This window comes from Anolis carolinensis, chromosome 5 (genome assembly GCF_035594765.1).
Source record: "Anolis carolinensis isolate JA03-04 chromosome 5, rAnoCar3.1.pri, whole genome shotgun sequence".
Classification (NCBI taxonomy): domain Eukaryota; kingdom Metazoa; phylum Chordata; class Lepidosauria; order Squamata; family Dactyloidae; genus Anolis; species Anolis carolinensis.
Genome location: NC_085845.1, coordinates 143,911,930 through 143,932,184, shown reverse-complemented (window position 1 = coordinate 143,932,184; position 20,255 = coordinate 143,911,930). Strand labels below are relative to the sequence as shown.

The following is a 20,255-nucleotide window of genomic DNA, read 5'->3' as shown; positions in this document are numbered from 1 at the left end:
TAGAAGAAATGAGAATTGGCTTCTGGAGCTTGCTCTCCATACTTGTAGGTATAAATGAAGTTCCCCCTTACAGTATTTCACAGTGAACCAGCTAGCCTAGTGAGAAAGTTCCTTACTCCAAATGAAGATCTTTGAACTGTACTGAGATTTGTTGGTCATCTTTCCCTTTTATCTTATACATTTTCCTTGTACAACAACAACTCTTTATTGATTAGTCAATTTTGACCATATCAAAACATGTGAAACATACAAAACGTACACACTTACCCATACATACAGTAAAACCATGTATAGCATCCCGGCCAACAGGCCTAGGTAGTTGTGCAAATACAGAATAAAAAGATAAAAATTAATTATTCCCTTAAGGTAAGATTTGAGCGGGGGCACATTTTCCATGTACTTTGTAGTAGTATTTCCTTTTCAACGATTCCTATAAACAGTATTTTGTTAAATTAACACCAGAAAATATGTCATGTTGAATGCCATGCAGGCCTCATTGAGGTTAGCTAATAAATGTGAACTTGGACAACTGCTTTCTTGCACTACTGCTACATCTCACAGTCAGTGGCAACATATACTCTACCATTACAGTAGAGTCACTTATCCAAGCCTCGCTTATCTAAGCTTCTGGATTATCCAAGCCATTTTTGTAGTCAATGTTTTCAATATATCGTGATATTTTGGTGCTAAATTCATAAATACAGTAATTACAACATAACATTACTGCATATTGAACTACATTTTCTGTCAAATTTGTTGTATAACATGATGTTTTGGTGCTTATTTTGTACAATCATAACCTAATTTGATGTTTAATAGGCTTTTCCTTAATCCCTCCTTATTATCCAAGATATTAGCTTATCCAAGCTTCTGCCGGCCTGTTTAGCTTGGATAAGTGAGACTCTACTGTATCTATTTTTATTTTAGGAAGGCTAAGATTAAATAAAGATCAAGCAGCCTTAGCCAATCTGGTTATTTGGCTAAGAAATTCCTCTAGCCCTCGGTGTCCACTGAAGCTAAGCACTAACAAAACAGCAAATAATGCAGGGGAGAGATGGGGACAGGTTGAAAGAGCTCAAATCACTCCACTCTTTGGCACTGGTGTCTGGACATTTGTACCTGAAAAATGACTTTTAATGTCTTCTTGCCAATCTTGTACAAAGCCTACATACTGGGGGGGGGGGGGGTGAGCATTTCTTGTGTCTTGTTTTTCAACAATATTGCTCAATATGACTTGAAACTAGATATGTATGATGCTGAAACTATTTTGAAGATAGTATTAAGCATCTTGAGGAGCTTACACAGAGATTTTCCTCCAAAGCTTCAGTAGGCTTACTGCCCCCATTGACATGGAACTATAACTTTGGTGTTTATCATGAGAAGTTTTGACCATATGATGCTATGATGCACAAAATCAGTATACAATTGTGGAACTTGTTTCTAAAAGGTACCAATTCCATCCAAACAAATTGTACAAGAATCGGAAAAAAAAACATGCTGAGGGTATGCTGTAAAATGCAATTTTCTAAGCCCTGTACCAAAGTGATTTGATACATGTTGATAGTTTTGATCTGTACATAATATTCCACATCTAGCCAACTATGTACTGCCACCCATAACTCATTTTTAAATTTTCAGATTTGGTACCTTTTGGAAACGAACTCTACAATTAAACAAACTAAATTCTCAATCACTGTAACAAAATTCTAGTTCTTCTTATCTGTCAAAACCAGGATTTATATTTATCCTTTGGAAATGTCAATGGTTTTGCACAGAGTGGAATCAGTGCCATATGGCTGCAGATCAGGGTTGGACAATCATTTTAGTCTGGATCCTGTTTAAAACTGCCTTAGAGGACATTTTGTTTTTCCTGACTAAATTCCAGTCTTCCACTAGTGGAAATGAGTTAAAACATATTTAACTATGAGAATAAATGCTTCAGGGAAGAGTTACACATGAGGCTAAAGAAAGTTTAATTCCAAAGGCAACCACTGATATCATTTTATTGAAAATATTTTGCTGGACTCCATTACTGAAAATGGTTTTCAGCATGCCTGGTTCAGCAGTAGGTAGTTAGGCAACAATGGTACAGGAAATGGAGAGGTAGATGTGCCAGGTGCTAGTCTCAGATAAGATGCTCAACCTTCCCATCTTTTGCTGTATTCCTGTAATTATTTGAGTGAAAGACATTTTAGATGTAAACTATAAATTAATCATAAAGTAGAAAATAACTTTGCAATCTTAATCATGCATATTTCAATACACATTTTATGTGTGTTTTACTAGCTGTGCACTGAGTGGTTGTAAAGCAAATGGCAGGTTCACTTTCACAATAGCTTCAGCTTCATGGACTTCTTGTTCCTACACCAGTGAACAAACTACTAGGCACACTACTCTGACACTCAGCAACCCAGCTTGAAGGAGGTTGTGTTGTTACAAATCACAGCTTAGGATTCCATACAGTACTTGTATTGCTGAAGTAACACATATTTTAGAGACCTTGAGTTTCTTGTTACATGAAAACAGAGTGACCATTGAGAGCCCTAACACAACATGCTAAACCAAAGGCTTTTTTTTGTTCATGAAATTTGCACTTGTTTCATCAAGGCCTTGCAATATGAATTCAGAAAACTGTGTAGATACTTTGCTTTCCTGCTTCCATGTCATGTCTATTCAATTTCATTACATTTTTAATGAGCTGAGTGATCGTGAATAAACAGCAGTTACAGATAAGCAAATCTAAATAACTATTTCATATTAAAAGTCTTAGTTATCGTTTTGAGACTACAGTATTTTCCTTCACCAGCAAGATTGGTAACTGCAGTTTCATTTACCCACATCTGACGAAATATGTCCTTTGTATAATTTGTTTAGGTCTTCCAGGTGATTCTATGGTATGCTTACACTTGAAGTTACACTAGAGTTACAATGGAGAACATGGAAATTTCCTAGAGAAGATACAACTCTAGGAATTTTCTAGATCCTCAAATACAACTCTGTAAAACTTCTTATGGAAGTTCTTCATTGTAATAGGGTTCACTATTATCTATGGCTTCCTCTTTCCATGTAAATTTGGGAACATATTCCCCATGGATAAGGGATTCATACTATATTGCTATGATTATAATTTCCCCATGTGCCTATTTTACTGAGCATCAACTGTATGAGAAGGAAATTCATTCTGCTGGCAAATGGAACATGAATGGATGATGTTTCCACTAGGTTAGGGAAGGACATGCCAGATGAGATATAGGATTTCTTCCTATATTTTTCCTCTTAAATATACCAATTTTAAATTGTTCACTGGGGTTGAATGCATTCTTCTATTGAATAAAGTATTCTAAAGTATGGTTTGTATGCACATGAAATGTAAACATTTTTGTATGTGTTCTTTTCAGAAGTGTGAGTAAGTATGGTCCTCTAGGTGAGCACTACATCAATAGAGCACACCTGCATCACTTTGTGGTTCCCAGAGTTTAAATTGTATTTCCCTTGAAGACAATAAAGAAGGAGTGGCTGAGAGAAATTGAAATTGGATTCCTAATACACCTCTGCATATGTAAATTTCATGTGTAATTTGAAAGTTGGCATTGAATCCAAACGAAGTGTGAGGCTGGTGCTAGAAATATGGAAACAAATGTATGGGATGAAATGCCTTGAATAGAGCTGATGATAAAGAATTTTTGCCAGTATGTTTCATTAAAGTGGAAGGTTTGGTTGGATCCTTCACTTTACATTCAGTGATGTTCACAAAATGTTTAATCCCAAGAATTTATGTTTGGACTCAAGGTCAATTACAGTAAGCCAGTTTTATGCATATACCCAATTCTAAATCATTATGGATTGCATAATGTGACATTCTAAATATTGTTGAGTTGCAGTTCTACCATTACTTTCAGTAAATAGCTAATGATGAAAGATGATGGATAATGCAGTCCATATCATCCGTCAGCTATCATCCCACCTGGACTCATACTCCCTTGCTTTCCATTCAGAAACATTTACTTTTCTTGTCCTGCCTCTCTTTATAGTGTTTTCACAGTTGCAAATCAGTCAAGAAATAATGTTTTTACATTGTTTCAATGAGACCTTAGCCATACTCGATTTGGAACAAAATATGATACTCTCATATTCATCAAAGGATGATTTCAGACAGAGAGCTCTTCATATTAGCACCTAGAAGATACTGTGCAGCTTATGCTATTCTTCTTTATCCTCATTAAGCTATCTTCTTTAGAAAGAAAGAAAAAAGATGGAATAAGCCATAGGGGGAAAAGGAGGGTTAGAAGTATAGATCAGTGCCATGTGAAGCCTGCGTAAAGTTCAGTGAATGAAGCAGGGCAATGTTAAAAGCTTTATTGGAAACTGCTCAGCATGCCTCTTACCACTGCAGATATTTCCATTTTCAGTCAGCTGAAATATACCATTGGTACAGAAACCTCTCATTCTTTTAAAGTTAAAACCCTGTACCATTCTCTCCTCATACAGCAAGGATTGCATAAATGGTTTAATTATTTCCCAGTCATTTTCATGTCATAATAAAGGACTTCTGCTTTGAGAAGCTGAAGTCTATTTGCAAACATTTATAGTCTGCACTAAACTCAATTGTTTGTGCCAGTATGAGTAGACATATTGAATCAACACAACTTACATACAGTATATGTGGATTTACCATTAACTGATACCATGGATCTACCATAGCTGAATAGCAGTGTTATGTATGTCTCTTTGACTATTTGCCTCAGGACAGAGACGGGCCAGCCACTACACTATTTCCAGTGCAGAATTTAGTCCTGAAAGTAATTTTCACTCTAAGTTAGACTAATTAAAGTAATAAGCACAAAGCTGAAGGTGTCCTAACATCTCACTAAAATATCTACAGCATAGCTCAAGTTTGTTCTGCCCTTTCAGGAAAGGTTATCATTGGTCCCAAATTGTTCATTTTTTCATTTTGTAATCAACACATTATGGAGGCTTGCAAACTTCAATGAATATATTGATGTGACATTATTCCATATCTCAATTAAAATGGATATGTAATGCACTGTGGTTTGCATTTTATATTTACCAGGTTTCTTGCATTTCAGTGATAGTGCCCTAAAATAAATTCAAACACATGATACTTGATGCTTTTGGTCTCCAGGTTTTGACTTGAATGGCTCTGGTCCTCTATTCACTTATTTAGAAGTTAGACTAGCAGAATTAGTGAGACCTTTTCTTGAGGGGTCTAGTTAAAAACAATCATATTTAAATAAGATCCCTGTCAAGACATGTGTGTGTGTGTGTGTATTCTAGATGCAGTCTCTTTGACTATATGCCTCAGGACAGAGAAGGGCCAGCTTCTACACTATGTCTAGTGCTGGTCACAGGAGGATAATCTGGGTGTAAAGACCACCTTCTTCAAAGCTTTGTTTACTACTTCTTGGTTTAAAATCATTGGAACTAATCAAAATCTTAACTTTGGAACTAATCAAAATATTTAACTGTAGATAAACAGTTGCTCGCCCACAACAAAATTTTGAGACAAGGCAACTGAGTTGGGATAACTATGGACAGCTTTTATTGAATTGTTACCTATTTAAACTTTCTACATGAACTGCAACCAGCTTAAAGTGGGGGTTTGAACTTGAGTTGTGTAAGCTGAGGCAGTGACCATCTCAGACGCACTCAGCTGACTTGGGCGCCTGAGTTCCCCCCATAACTCACTTGAGTTGTAACCAGGGCAACTCTTGGGGAAACTGTATAGAGAATTCAAATCCCCAGTTGTAAGACTTCTGGGATTAGAACTCCCAACACAGCTCCAAGGCTATTTATTTTCACCCCCCACCTCAGGAGTGTGTTCCTGTTCCTAGCCTTCACCAAAATGGGTTTCATAGGTGCACACTGAGATGTTAGATTACATCTCCGACCATGTTGTGTCAGTCTTTCAAATACAGACTCTTCTCTAGAAAGGAAGACACAAGGAATGGAATATCCTAGCCTGGCCTATACCAGTTCAGATGACACACTGTATTAATATATAATAGGGATGTAAATATTTATAATTTTAGTTCCTCTTGCTCAGGAATAAAATTGTCTAGTGATTTTCATGCTAACACACTCTGTGTAGTTTTGAGTTTTCCAGACTGAAAGCCTTTGACAACACACACACTGTATATTTCTGCATACAATCATTTCCCAAAACACTTTAGGAAGTTATGACTACTAGGCAAAAACTGCAAAATTCTCACCTCTGTGTTGTTTTTTCTGAGTTCCCAGAGCATCACAAAAACCATTCCTCAGCTGGGAAATGAATACTGAGGAATATTGTTTCACTGCATAATGTATGGACTAAACTTTATTCCACACATAAAATGTTAGGAGGTACCTAAGCTAAAATGTTTCTCTGATTCTTGCTTTCTATGGAGCCAGTTTCAGAGAAGATGAAACATAGAATTCTCAGCCATATGAGTTCCCAACAGAATGTGACGTGCTAAAGCCTGTGCAGAAATGTTAATGCCTCAGTAAGAACTAGAAGCATATCATATCTGAAACACTCTTGTCTTCTTGCCCAGCAATGCATAATATTTCAAACCAAAGACAGTTTACATATATGGGATACCATGGCTACATTTCTGGTTGTGACATTCTTGCAGAGGAATGAGGCTGTATATGTTCTTCTACAAGGCAAATTAATGTCACATAGTATAATTTTACACTTGTCAACTCAGAATAAAGTTGAAGTATAAAACACTTGAAGGACACCACTTTGCCTATCCCCTAGGATGAATACTGGGAAATCCACTGGAAAAGATAATACATGGTCCCTTTATTTAGATACGACCAAGTTCGGTGCAAAAGTCTGCTACTTCTTTTAGCATTGGTGATTTATTTCTCTTTGTTTTGGATGGCTGGTAATGAATAAAGCAATTTTAGGACTCCTTATCAGACTTGGGTAATGGGTTTTAGTCCAAGGAATAAGGACTGTAGTGGATAAATAAGCTTAAACATAATTTTCTGAGCAAAGTTGACAGCTTGGAGTGATAAAATGGCACAATTAAAGAAAGCATAGATAAGAGTTTATATTACAAGAGAATATCATAGGATGTGCCAAGATTTTCAAATTTGAACTCAAGGATAAGAAGATACAGAATAATGGGTAACTGAAGGATTTAGAAATCATTCAGGTGGACTGCTTCCTCCATATAAATATAGTGGTTATTTCTGCATTTTATTGTTAAGGACAATAGCACCTAAACTGGCAAGTGTAACTTTCATGGCTATTGTGAATAACGATTGGAAACTGTGGTATTTGAAGACTTTCTTATAGTGGGAAGAAAATTGCTAAAATTACTCATTCTTCCTTTGGGAAGAAGCTTAAAAAAGAATCACGTCTCTGTTTGCAGTACAAAATGCTTGAGCTGCTGCTATGCTACAGAGTTCAATATGTCTATGTACCCTACCTAAAAGGAAACCTCATTTTCTGATGTTCATGCTCAAAAGTTATGGGATTTTCTACTACCCTTGCAAGGTATATGATTATAGCCAACTCTCTAAATCCCAACATCTTAATATTTGATTAGATAGCCAGTGATCCTGTATCAGAAGTTAGTTCCATAAATTCCACCGACTGAATTCCAACCTTTTCCCATTCTTTTGTGCCATCTATCATTCTGTAAAGCTCTGGACTGATTAGCCAATCTCAGTTTTTCTTCTTTTCCTTCCCTCCTCGCCTCCTTGTCTCTTTCTCTAATCATTCAAGAATAGCATAAAAAAGGTTTCTTTGGATAGTTTAGATAAATGGTTGTTTTTATATAAAAGACCTCTACAACAATGCAGTAAAGGAGCTTTTTTTCTAACCCTGTTTGAGCCATACAAGCCAGTACAGTAGTTTTGTCACTTCTAGCTTTGGGCTTTGTATATCTAAATTAATTTTCTACATTTTTGCACTGGAGAATGTACAATAAGCCCCTTGGTTCAATGCCAGAGTGCACAAGGAAGAATAATTGAGTTGGACATCAGCATGAACATATGTAACAACAACCTCCTGCATAGAAAATAGATCTACAACTGCTGGATTTTGTTTTGAAAGGTCCTCACCACTTCTAGTTGAGTGTATAAATCATCAAATGAAGAATTTATGTTTGTCTTATTTAGCATCTGGCATTTTCTTTATTTGTTTGAATTTCATAAATATCAATCTGTGTGAAACTTTTCCCCACCCTTTTAGTTAAGTCTTCTTTTTGGCAGAGAACTAAAAGTTATCACACATGGAGAAGCACATTAATATGGATGTATGTTAAGTGGATATCTATAAAACAAATGTAAAATTTGAGTTACAAGATCAGTCTCTTATATGAAGATCATGGCATGACTCACAATGTAGTCATCCATAGTTCTTAAGAATAGGCAGCTTGACAAAGTGTGCACTTTTTTACTTGAAATACTTGACAATGGTGAGGTTTATGTCCACATTATAATTTATTTTAAAGAATTTTAAGCTATTTGGCTAAAGGCAGCTGAGACCCAATGTGGCAGAATGGGTTAGAGTGTCAGATTAAAATTGAGGAGAACTGGACTCAAATATCAACTCAGTCTTGAGGTTCTGTAGATAACCTTCATTCAACAGCAGTGTCTAACCTAACCCATGTCACAGCATTTGTTATAGGTATGAAATGCATGGGAGAAAAACCAAGGAGATCATCTATGTCAGTGGTTCTCAACCTGGGGTCCCCAGATGTTTTTGGCCTTCAACTCTCAGAAATCACAACAGCTGGTAAACTGCCTAGGATTTCTGGAAATTGTAGGTCAAAAATATGTGGGGACCCCAGGTTGAGAACCACTGATCTATTTTCTTTTGATGAAAGATTTTATTGTTTTGAAAGAATGTAACATATAATGTTCTGGAGTATTTTAACTGAATTCTTGCCATTTTACTTAACTACAAAGTTATTGGTGGGAAAAGAGTTGTCCTTCCATATTGTGATAATACTTTTTTGTCTATTTTTAACCTTTTGTTTCCTTCTCTTGAATTTACAGCACAAAATCACAATACAATCTTATACAGATTTCCTTAGTTAGAAATATTGTCCATTAAATCCAGTAGCACTTACTCCCAGGGAGGTTGGTATAGAATGACTTTTTTAACTGTACCATGATCAAGAACTAATAGCAATTTTGTCTGTGAATGCATGTGTATGGAGTACCTTTGCAAGCTGAGTATCCTTCAATAATTTTGGATCCTGCTGAAAATGTCAAGGACTATTTCTTCTGGATAGGGCTATTCAAGGAAACAGGAGAAGGCTTTATGTTATTCTTTTCTTTATTGTTTTATTAATTCCTTGCTTTATTTTCTTCCTTTCAAGAAAGAATAGAATGATCATATGTAATCATATGGAATTATTTGATATTTCAGCCAATTTTTATTGTTATTCCTAGGTGCCTTCAAGTTGATTCTGACTTATGGTGATTTCATCCTAAGTTATTTTTTTGGTAAGCTTGATTCAGAGCATATTTGCTTTCACCAAAGCATAGCAAAGAAGGCTGAAGCATGAGGTTTTTAGACAAATGGATCTAATTTACATATGTTTTAATTGTTATAATGTATTTTAATGATGCATTTTTATAGTTTTAATGGATGATATGTACTGTTTTGTTTTATTATTATGTTCTTGGCATTAAATGTTGCCAACTGTTGTAAGCCGCCCCGAGTCCCCCCCCCCCCGATGAGAAGGGCGGGGTATAAATGCTGGAAATAAATAAATAATAAATGAATAGCCCAAGGAAGTCCAGTAGAGTTTCTATGGCTGAATAAGCCTAGTCTCCCAAAGTTCTAGCCTGGGATGCAACCTTCAACTTCCTTGCTGGTCCTCATAGCCAAATTAGGTACACTTAATTCCCAATGGTCAAAATACAAGTCTGGAAATAATGAATTATCTGGAGTATCATTACCTCATCCTACTATCACCACCAACACCTTGATTACAAAAGAGATGAGTATAGAAAGAAATATGATTTCTCTAATAAATAAACTAAATATGGGTGAAAATGTGCACATTTTAATGGATTTAAACTTTTTTTATCTCCAGGATTTACATAAGTAAAATGGAATTTGTCAGAAATTTACCCATTCTTATGGGTGGAATTCATTTTGTGAAAAATGTTTTTAAAAAAAATTACAACATGTACGTATTTGAAAAATACCTGCATATAATTCTAAAATACATGAATTTATGTGTACAAAATGAATACATTTGTAAAAACGTTTGCTATTGGGATGGAATAAACTCAGTGCTCACTGAGAGAGTGCTATGACTTTAAGGTAATTCAGACAGTTGGCATAATTGAGAGTCAGAAGCAGAAGAAATTTAACAAAAGACAATGAACAGAGTCATGTGTTAATATTGTAATAAAGCCTAGACTAGATCTGAGAATAATGCACAAGGAAAATGAATAACCAAAATTTGAGGACACCTGAATTATTGCTGGTATTTAAAAAACAAGTATTACATGAACACAACAGCAGCAATGTGTTGTAGTGATAGTATACTGTAATTCATGAAGTACATGCAATTACAAACATGAAAAAGGAGCGTAAGGAACTAATAATTCAATTGGCAAATAATTATGAATAAAAAATAATGTGAAAGAAATGTCTACTCAGAGGAGAAATGATGGCTATATTATCCAGACCTAGTGGGACACATCTTTAATGAGGATTTGCCTGGAAATTAAATTGAACATAGAGATTTTCAGGGATATTCTTCATCTCCATTTTACTATGGGAGCACAAAGACAGATGAAGCTATTTGTTTGACCACAACTGATGAGTTCACAGCGAAGCCAACTTTTGTACACAAGGTTGGTCAGTTTGCATTCTTAAAGACAGAGCTTCTGAAAGCTTACAAACATATTTTCATGGCAGAAAGGTTCTTTTGAAAGGCAAGAACATTCTCCAGTACCTTCCTTCCTCCTCTCTTTCAGGTTTGGTTTTTGACATGAAGCCCTCGGGTTGCTATTCTTGAGCTATTCTTTGTTCTAATGTATTTGCCCTCTGCTGGTTATATGACCCAATCAGTCAGAGATCTTGCACTTGTGAGATGATGATACATCACTGTGGACTGTTCCTTTCTTCATTACCTTTGTCATTGATTGGAGCAGTTGAAGTTCTATCTTCAATAACTGAGCTAGCAGTTTCCTTCCAAAGTGACATGTTGATGCCTCTGACAGGAAATTTACTGTTTACTTTTGCTCAATTTAGGCCCCTTCTACACTGCCATATAAGATACAGATTATCTACTTTGAATTGGATTCTATGGTAGTGTAGACACATATAATGCAGTTGAAAGTAGATAATGTAGATTATCTGCTTTGATAATCTGAATTATATGGCAGTGTAGAAGGGTTCAAGACTGGGAAAGGCAGGGCTGTATACTTTCACTCTACCTATTCAACTTGCGCGGGCTTGACAATTTCAAGGCCGGAGTTAAAATTGCTGGAAGAAAAATTAACAACCTTAGGTATGCAGATGATACCAATCTGATGGCTGAAAGTGAGGAGGAGCTGAGGAGCCTTATCACCAAGATGAAAGAAGAAAGTGCAAAAGCTGGGCTGCAGTTAAATATCAAGAAAACCAAGATTATGCCAACCAGACTGATTGATAACTGGCAAATAGAGGGAGAAAACGTGGAGGCAGTGACAGACTTTATATTTTTAGGCGTGAAGATCACTGCAGATGCAGACTGCAGCCAGGAAATCAGAAGACATTTACTTCTTGGGAGGAGAGCAATGGCCAACCTTGACAAAATAGTGAAAAGCAGAGACATCACACTAGCAACGAAGGTTCGCATAGTGAAAGCAATGGTATTCCCCATAGTAATCTATGGATGTGAGAGCTGGACCACAAGGAAGGCTGAACGAAGGAAGATAGATGCTTTTGAACTGGAAAATCCTGAGATTTCCTTGGACCACAAGAAGATCCAACCAGTCCATCCTCCAGGAAATAATGCCTGACTGCTCACTGGAGGGAAGGATATTGGAGGCAAAGTTGAAATATTTTGGCCACATCATGAGAAGACAGGAAAGTTTGGAAAAGATCATGATGCTGGGGAAAATGGAAGGAAAAAGGAAGAGAGGCTGACCAAGGGCAAGATGGATGGATGGTATCCTTGAAGTGACTGGCATGAACTTGAAGGAACTGGGGGCAGCGACGGACGACAGGGAGCTCTGGCGCAGACTGGTCCATAAGGTCACAAAGAGTCGGAAACGACTGACCGAATAAAGAAGAAGAAGTAGAAGGGACCTAGGTGGATGAAAGAGAAGAAATATATCTATTCCACCATATGATATGTTTTCCACTTGATACATGACTGTTCTTGTGCTGTTCATGCTGGTTCATAAGTCACTGACTGTCAGTCCCTGGCAAGTTTCTGACAAAAAAAACCCCCGAATTGTATCTCATGGGCACAGATCTAATACTGGTCCCTGGCCCATTGCAAACAAAAAGAATGGCTGGTCTCTCATATCAGACAGCCTGAAGGGCACTGCTTTAACAGGAACAAAAAGAAGAAGAAAAAGCTTCCTTCTGTTTCATAATATCTGTTAATTATCATGCCACTCCAGCAATCTTTTCAGTGATTAACATCTCTTCTCCAAATTATTATTCCACTGGCAGAAATAAATGCTGTCCTGGATTTGATATTAGTAAATAGTGGGGGCTATGACAAAGATGAGAAGAAGAGGTTATGATACATCAATGGTTGTTGGGAATTACACTGGATCAAGTGATCACAAGTTAGTTCAGTGAGATTTAATTTGCAAAGGAAATTGGAAACATTCCTGTGTTGGAAGGATTTCATTTTTAAAAGGCAAATTTGGAGAAGCTAACGAGGTTAATTAGTAGGGTAAGCTGGATGATAGAATGCATGCCCTTGAATGCAGGAGAGGGTTTGCATTTTTTAAAATTACATAGATTATCAACAATTTGCATATCAAATAAGATGGAAAATCTCAGAGAAGGAAGTTTGAGACTTAACTGATCAAGAAATACTCTGGCATAAAATATTAGGAAATAAGAAAAAGACAGGGAGAAAATAAATGATCAAGATAGAGTTTGTTGCTTAAGGAAGCATACCTTCAAATTATAAACAAACTGATGATGAAGGCTTTGCCTGTCTCTTTGGAAATAAATCCATTAAATTTAATAGCACTTGACATGGATAAGAGTATTAACAGATTGGCACAGGATTATGGCCTAAATTTGCAATCTTATCCATATCCATATTGTCACTGAATTTAGTAAGACTTAGTTCTGTGGAGATTTACGTGCACTTAAAGAATAAATCCATGTCCAGTATCAACAGTATGGACATAGAGGAACTGCCAATTTCCCCTTGGGTGTGTCTTTCCCCCTGGAAGGGCTCCAACCATCAATGAAGAATTTTAGAAGATGCAAAGGGCTACTGGTTGAAGGGGTGGTTGAGAAGCCTCAATACATGTTGCTTTTGATTCCAACAATTAATACAAATATCAGAACCATTTGTATAAAATAAAAATATGAATAACTATCAAATGAAACCCATTTCACACAGATTGTGCTCAAGTACAGTGATTGACCAGTAGGCTCTTGGCATATGGTGGACCAAGATGGTTTGGTTTGATTGTGTGTTCCTGTACGGGAAGGAGATGGACTAGATAGCCCTTGCGGTCTCCTTCAACTCCATGTTGCTTTGATATGATCCCTCCCCAAGGGATACAAGATTCTTTGGATGCTTGTTCCATTAAGTACAATCTTCTGTAAAAAAAAAAAAAAGAGCAAAATAAAGGTTTGCTGCTTGGATTTTTTTTTTTAAAAAATAGGCTGTTTGTAGTTGGATCAGTAGCTTCATAGTACATTAACTACCATGGGTCCATTCAACTGAATCCTGGCAATTACGGTTTCATGAGCTTTGAATTAAGCCAACGCATAGTGTGGAGGTTTGAGTATTGGACTAAGATGCTGGGAGACCAATTAACAAATAAGTTTTAGCCTTATGTTCCTCTAACGGATCACTAAACGCCAGCAATTACCCTGCTTGTCATTTATTATTGCTTCATTGCACCCAAACTGCCACATAGAATACTTGGATAGTTTCTGGCATTTGAATCTATGTTTTTGTTCTTGGATAGCAGTGAGTCTTGTGTCCAAAAGTGCATCCTTTGCTATTTTCAATGCCTGATTTAGAATAATTCATATGAGGAGCATAGCCTAAAACCATGCATGCCAGCTCTGTGATACTTTTTTTTTTTTTGCAAGGATAGACATCAGGGAATGCTTAGAAATTACTTTTACTTCCAGCAATATTCCTACTTAAAAATCCAGCACCCCACCCCAACCTGATGATTCACTGAAAGTTGCTCTATCTATGCAGTGTTTGTTAATGAAGCTAGCAGGACTATCATACAAATAATAGCAGTTATTATCTCACACAATCCCCCATTCATCTAGAGCAGTGGTTCCCATACTTTGGTCTTCAGGTGTTTTGGAACTCAACTCCCAGAAATCCCAGCCTGTTTTCCCAGCTGTTAGGAATCGTGGGAGCTGAAGTCCAAAACACCCGGAGGACCAAAAGTTGGGAACCACTGAGCTAGAGCAAGAATGGACAGCTATGGGAGTTCCAAGGGATACTTTTCAATCCTAGGGGTCTCCAAGGGACATGTGGATAACTGAAAAACAATTTTTAAAAGCTCAAAGTGGGCAGAAGTCTCTAAACATGTGTACATATTTTAATGTTAAATAGACAGAGGTAATAACAGCCAGAGCTAGACTTGCCAGGTCTGAATTATCTCAGGCCGATACATGCTATTAAGCACAATTCATTAAGCATCAAGTGCAATTGCTCAGAGAATGCCATTGATACATATACAGTAGAGTCTCACTTATCCAACATAAACGGGCTGGCAGTACATTAGATAAGCGAATATGTTGGATAATAAGGAGGGATCAAGGAAAAGTCTATTAAACATCAAATTAGGTTATGATTTTACAAATTAAGCAACAAAACATCATGTTATACAACAAATTTGACAGAAAAAGTAGTTCAATACGCAGTAATGCTATGTAGTAATTACTGTATTTACAAATTTAGTACCAAAATATCATGATGCATTGAAAACATTGACTACAAAAATGTGTTGGATAATCCAGAACATTGGATAAGTGAGTGTTGGATAAGTGAGACTCTACTGTATATATATTTAAAAACATACACACTAATCAGCCAACAGAGGAAAATATTATTTCTCTATTTTAATTCCTTTGCTAACTCTACTTTTAGCAAAATAGTCCTATTACATAATGTTTTCCAAACTCAGTTTTAAATCAAAAATCCTTTTTTTCCCCTCAGCTCAATTTTCAACATTTTTCCAAGCATTAATTTTTAGAGATATGAGCAGATCTGGGGAATTTAACAATAAGATAAGAAAAACCACAGAGCAGCTACCCTCTAGCATTATGTACAGAGGCTCCTGAGACAGGAAATACTTAGATGGTTCAATATTTCCCACCACTGATTCTTAGTGCCGGTAGTTATTTGACAAACTTGGAGAAGGGGATAAAGAAGAGGAGGTGATAGCCTTGTAGACTACCTAGACTATAGAGTCTATAGCAACAGCTGCTCCCAAACAGTCAGTTTTAAGGGAAGAAAAAAAATAATTCTCTCTTTTTTTAAAAAACGCACTCTGTGATGGCACGCTGGGGGAAAAGGAAGGCTATGCGTCTGGCTACCCAACGGCGATCGGTTTACCCTTTAATATACCTCAAAACCGTAAGTAAACACTCTTGAAACTGGTTAAAGATAACCAAAAATATTGAACACAGGTAATGGTAATTTCAGGCAGGATTCTTGAATAATGATTCAGAATAACAAATAATAGAAAACAAAGATTGTTGATTGAGTTTAATCACACAGGAAATAAACCTTTTATTTATTTATTTTATTTACAGTATTTATATTCCGCCCTTCTCACCCCGAAGGGGACTCAGGGCGGATCACATTACACATGTAGGCAAACATTCAATGCCTTTTAACATAGAACAAAGACAAGACAAACATAGGCTCCGAGTGGGCCTCGAACTCATGACCTCCTGGTCAGAGTGATTCATTGCAGCTAGTTGCAGCTGGCTTGCTCTCCCGCCTGCGCCACAGCCCGGGCGTACTGTATTTGAAATACAGTAGAGTCCCACTTATACAACATAAACTGGCTGGCAGAATGTTGGATAAGCAAATATGTTGGATAATAAGGAGGGATTAAGGAAAAGCCTATTAAACATCAAATTAGGTTATGATTTTACAAATTAAGCACCAAAACATGTTATGCAAGAAATTTGACAGAAAAAGTAGTTCATTACGCAGTAATACTATGTAGTAATTACTGTATTTATGAATTTAGCACCAAAATATCATGATGTATTGAAAACATTGACTACAAAAATGTGTTGGATAATCCAGAACGTTGGATAAGCGAGACTCTATGAGGTAAAATCACTGAAATAATGAAATAAAAGTATATTGGTTGTGAATGAAGGCTATAAAGACTATGTGAGGTAAGCACAAGCTATGAGGTAAGTACTTTTCTATATTAGTAAGCACTAGGCTATAAGGTGAGGTAAGTACACAAAGCTATGATGGTAAATACTGTAGGCTATAATAACTATGTGGTAAGCACGTGATATAGGTTGCCTGTTTGGTTTGCCGGGCCAAAAAAAAAAACACAGACAATTCTCTGACCAAACTCTAAGAAGTTTTGATCTGGAATTAAATTGGAGGGAAAATGCCTGTAGAGATTAGCATTCAGGCTGCAGGGCTGAACCATCTTACCCAAACCTAGAGGGGAGTTTTAAGCTCCACCCCTAAAATAAGAGCGAATGGAACAGTCCACCCAAGAGCAACAAACCAGGAAATGAGCAGGGGAGAGAAAAACTAAGTAAGACATCACACACTCTTTAAGGTGGTACTCTCATTCTGTGAATTTGTGCTCTCCCACTGAAGATTGCTTCTATTACACTCAAAGCTCAGGTAAGCAGTTCAGCTATTTTGCATTTTACTAAAGGAGTGCAGTTCATACCTTTGGCAACTAAAGTCTTTAATGCCAAGATAGCTTCCCAGATGATGTATGATTCCAGCATCTGGATTGGTGATTTAACATCAAAAATAGATCAACACCAAACAGTTTTGATGGCCCCCTTCCAGCTCCCCAGATGTGCACCATCCTGTGTCTTATTACAGTAGAGTTTCACTTATCCAACATTCACTTATCCAACATTCTGGAATATCCAATACATTTTTGTAGTCAATGTTTTCAATACATCGTGATATTTTGGTGCTAAATTCGTAAATACAGTAATTACTACATAGCATTACTGTGTATTGAACTACTTTTTCTGCCAAATTTGTTGTATAACATCATGTTTTGGTGCTTAATTTGTAAAATAGTAACCTAATTTGATGTTTAATAGACTTTTCCTTGATCCCTCCTTATTAGCCAACATATTCACTTATCCAACGTTTTCTGCCGGCCCGTTTATGTTGGATAAGTGAGACTCTACTGTACTTGAATCTGGGGAAGCACCCCTGTCAATAAGAGCCTGGTGGTGGGCACTTAAATATTGGCTCAAGATCAGAGTTTTTAGTTTAGGATCCAGTTTGATTACTCACTTAACTAATGTACTCATCCTGAGTACATTAGCAGTTGTTTTAAGATCATTTCTAAGAAAACTGCCTCCATCGACGTTTCCGCATCCCTCCTAACTCATCTGGGTTTTGACATGGCTCTCAAATCAGTCAAACTGAGATGGTGGGATATTGCCTTTTGTGAGCTGCACTCTCGTTCTTACGTATTTTGCTCCTCTTGTACCCTGTCCATACATTATGTTGGGCCTTTCCACTCAGCAAACTATCTAAAGAACTTAACGGTGGCCAAATACCATTGCCTTTTTTCCAAAGCAAGATGTAATGTGCTCCCTTCTGAACTGCTGCGTGGGAAATTTTCAGGTACCCCATCTAATGAAAGACTCTGCCCATGCAGCAAACAGGACATAGAATGCATGTACCACAATTTTATTATCATGGAGTTTTTATGAACATGCCCGAGCACACATAATCAACTCCCTACTAACTTACCAGCTAGTTCAGTGAACTTTTATGTGAAATTTTTACTTGGTGATGACCTTTCCCACGTGACCTTTGCAGTTGCCAAGTTTCTTTCTGAGACAGCCAGGATTAGAAAATTCCCAATTTTAGACACAGGCTGAGACATACCTTTTACTTATGTTCTTAGCCAACATGTTTTTAAGCAGTTTTTAACTTTTGTAAATTTTACCCGTGTGTGTTGCTAATCACATTATTCTGCATACCATGTACATCTATGATGCAATAAGGGTCTTTGGTTCATAATAAAATGGTGTTGTTGTTGTTGTTGACTGTAAATAAAGGACTAGGGATTGAACCCTGATGGGTCATCACTAGGAAGAGTCTATTGAGAAAGACGTGCAAGTAACCATGTTTCACCAGAAAAGAGAAGAAAAAAATGGCATGCCACATAGGATCAGTTTGCTGCTGTTAAAATGAGTGCACTCTCTATTTGGAAACAATATGATTAGTATTCAATTCACACAATCACTTGGTGTTTTTCAAAGAATGTATTATTGTCATAGTAATGATCTGCATCCATCATAAGATCATTTGTGATTTTTGACAGGAAGATATGATAACCATGTTGGTAGAGTTCATATGCATCTATATCAATATAAAAATTTAAAATATTGCTTTGCTTTTTATTTTTGAAGGCACAGTTATTGTTTAAAAAGTTTTTAAAAAATAGAATGACAGGAAATATTTTTTATCCCTTCTGCATCTGGGCCTTTCAGAAAATACTAAAATTGCTCAGTTTGTGACAGTTATAATGAAGACTTCATGTTAATGTCAAAACGTCAAAATCTGAGTACCGTGTCATTTTTATAGCCTTTTACTTTCCTATTTTTCCATATTATTTTTAATATGGTAGGCCAAACAACCTACCTAACTGAAAGCAATGTGAGGACGATTTAGTGGAAACCATGCTAAAAGCATTAAATGGTTTTGTGTTTGGAATTATGAAGTCAGGTTCCAGTGTCCTAATTCATTAGCCATACACCTGATTTGAAATTAAAGGGCTGTTTCTCATATCTACACATTTTCACCTTACCTTTCTACTCTCGAAGTGTAATGAGTAAACAAACCATACTTTGTTGAGTTTTTAAAATGACAGAGATCCAGTGCCATGCACTTTTAATTGCTAAAGAGCATGTAATTGAAGCCCCTTTGTTTTTTTTAAAAAAACTTCTCAATTGTAGTTTTCCATTTTGCTCCCTCCATGCCAAGTTGTGCCTCGGGGGCCATGATAACATGAATAATGGTCCCCAGTATTAAGATGGTGCACAATATTGGCACAATTTTCAGGAATAATTAGCGAGGACAATAAGAACCAAAGGAGCAAGAACCTGGAGCTATTGGTCTAACATTGTATTGTGTTGTATTGTACAACTATTGCTGTGGTTGCAAGGGGCCATCAAAATGACATTGACTTATAATGACACTAACCACCTCATCACATTGAGAGGGGAAAGAATGTATGAACATCCCTTTAAGAGCAGAGAATCACCCCTCTTATATAGTCAGCAGTTCCATTTCGAATTCTGTCTCCCCATCACACCCACACGTGGAAACTTAAGAGCTTGCAATACATTCATCTTACATTCATCACAAGGCCATTATTACTTTTTTTAAAAAAAATCAGGAGAAACAACAATATCCATAAACCAGGAGATTGCCTGCCCTGCCCAAAACTTCTTACATTAAAGGAAACTGACACCTATGGTTCTTCATAAGCCCGTAGCCAGAATTTTGCTTTGGGGGGTGCTGGGATTTTGCTTAGGGGGGGGGGGGGCTGAGTCTGAGTGGGAGAAGATCTACCCTAGCAAACCTTTTGTATCGTTATCCCAATACCCCCATGCATATAGGATATATTGAGCATGGTGATCAGATCATGATATGAATAAACATAACAGTTTAAATAATAAATGTAAGGCCTTCTTGCAGAACACTCTGAGAATTTCAGGGGGGGGGGGGGGCTAAAGCCCCTCAAGCCCCCCCCCCCACCGGCTACATGCCTGGTTCTTCATCAAATTTCATAGGATACAAGAGACTGCTGATGGTTGGGCAATGAAACAGGATGGGAAATATTTGATGGTTTCCATCCCG

The 20,255-nt window shown here is 36.9% G+C and overlaps 1 long non-coding RNA gene across 3 annotated transcripts in view; it reads left to right on the top strand.

Annotated features, from left to right (window-relative positions):
• The first annotated feature begins 16,674 nt into the window (after positions 1-16,674).
• Positions 16,675-20,255, top strand: part of LOC134299500 (uncharacterized) — a 138,936-nt gene continuing 135,355 nt past the window's right edge. For all 3 annotated transcript variants that reach the window (XR_010006710.1, XR_010006709.1, XR_010006711.1), the window contains exon 1: positions 16,675-17,033. This is a non-coding gene — a long non-coding RNA (uncharacterized LOC134299500). The remainder of the gene's footprint in view (positions 17,034-20,255) is intronic.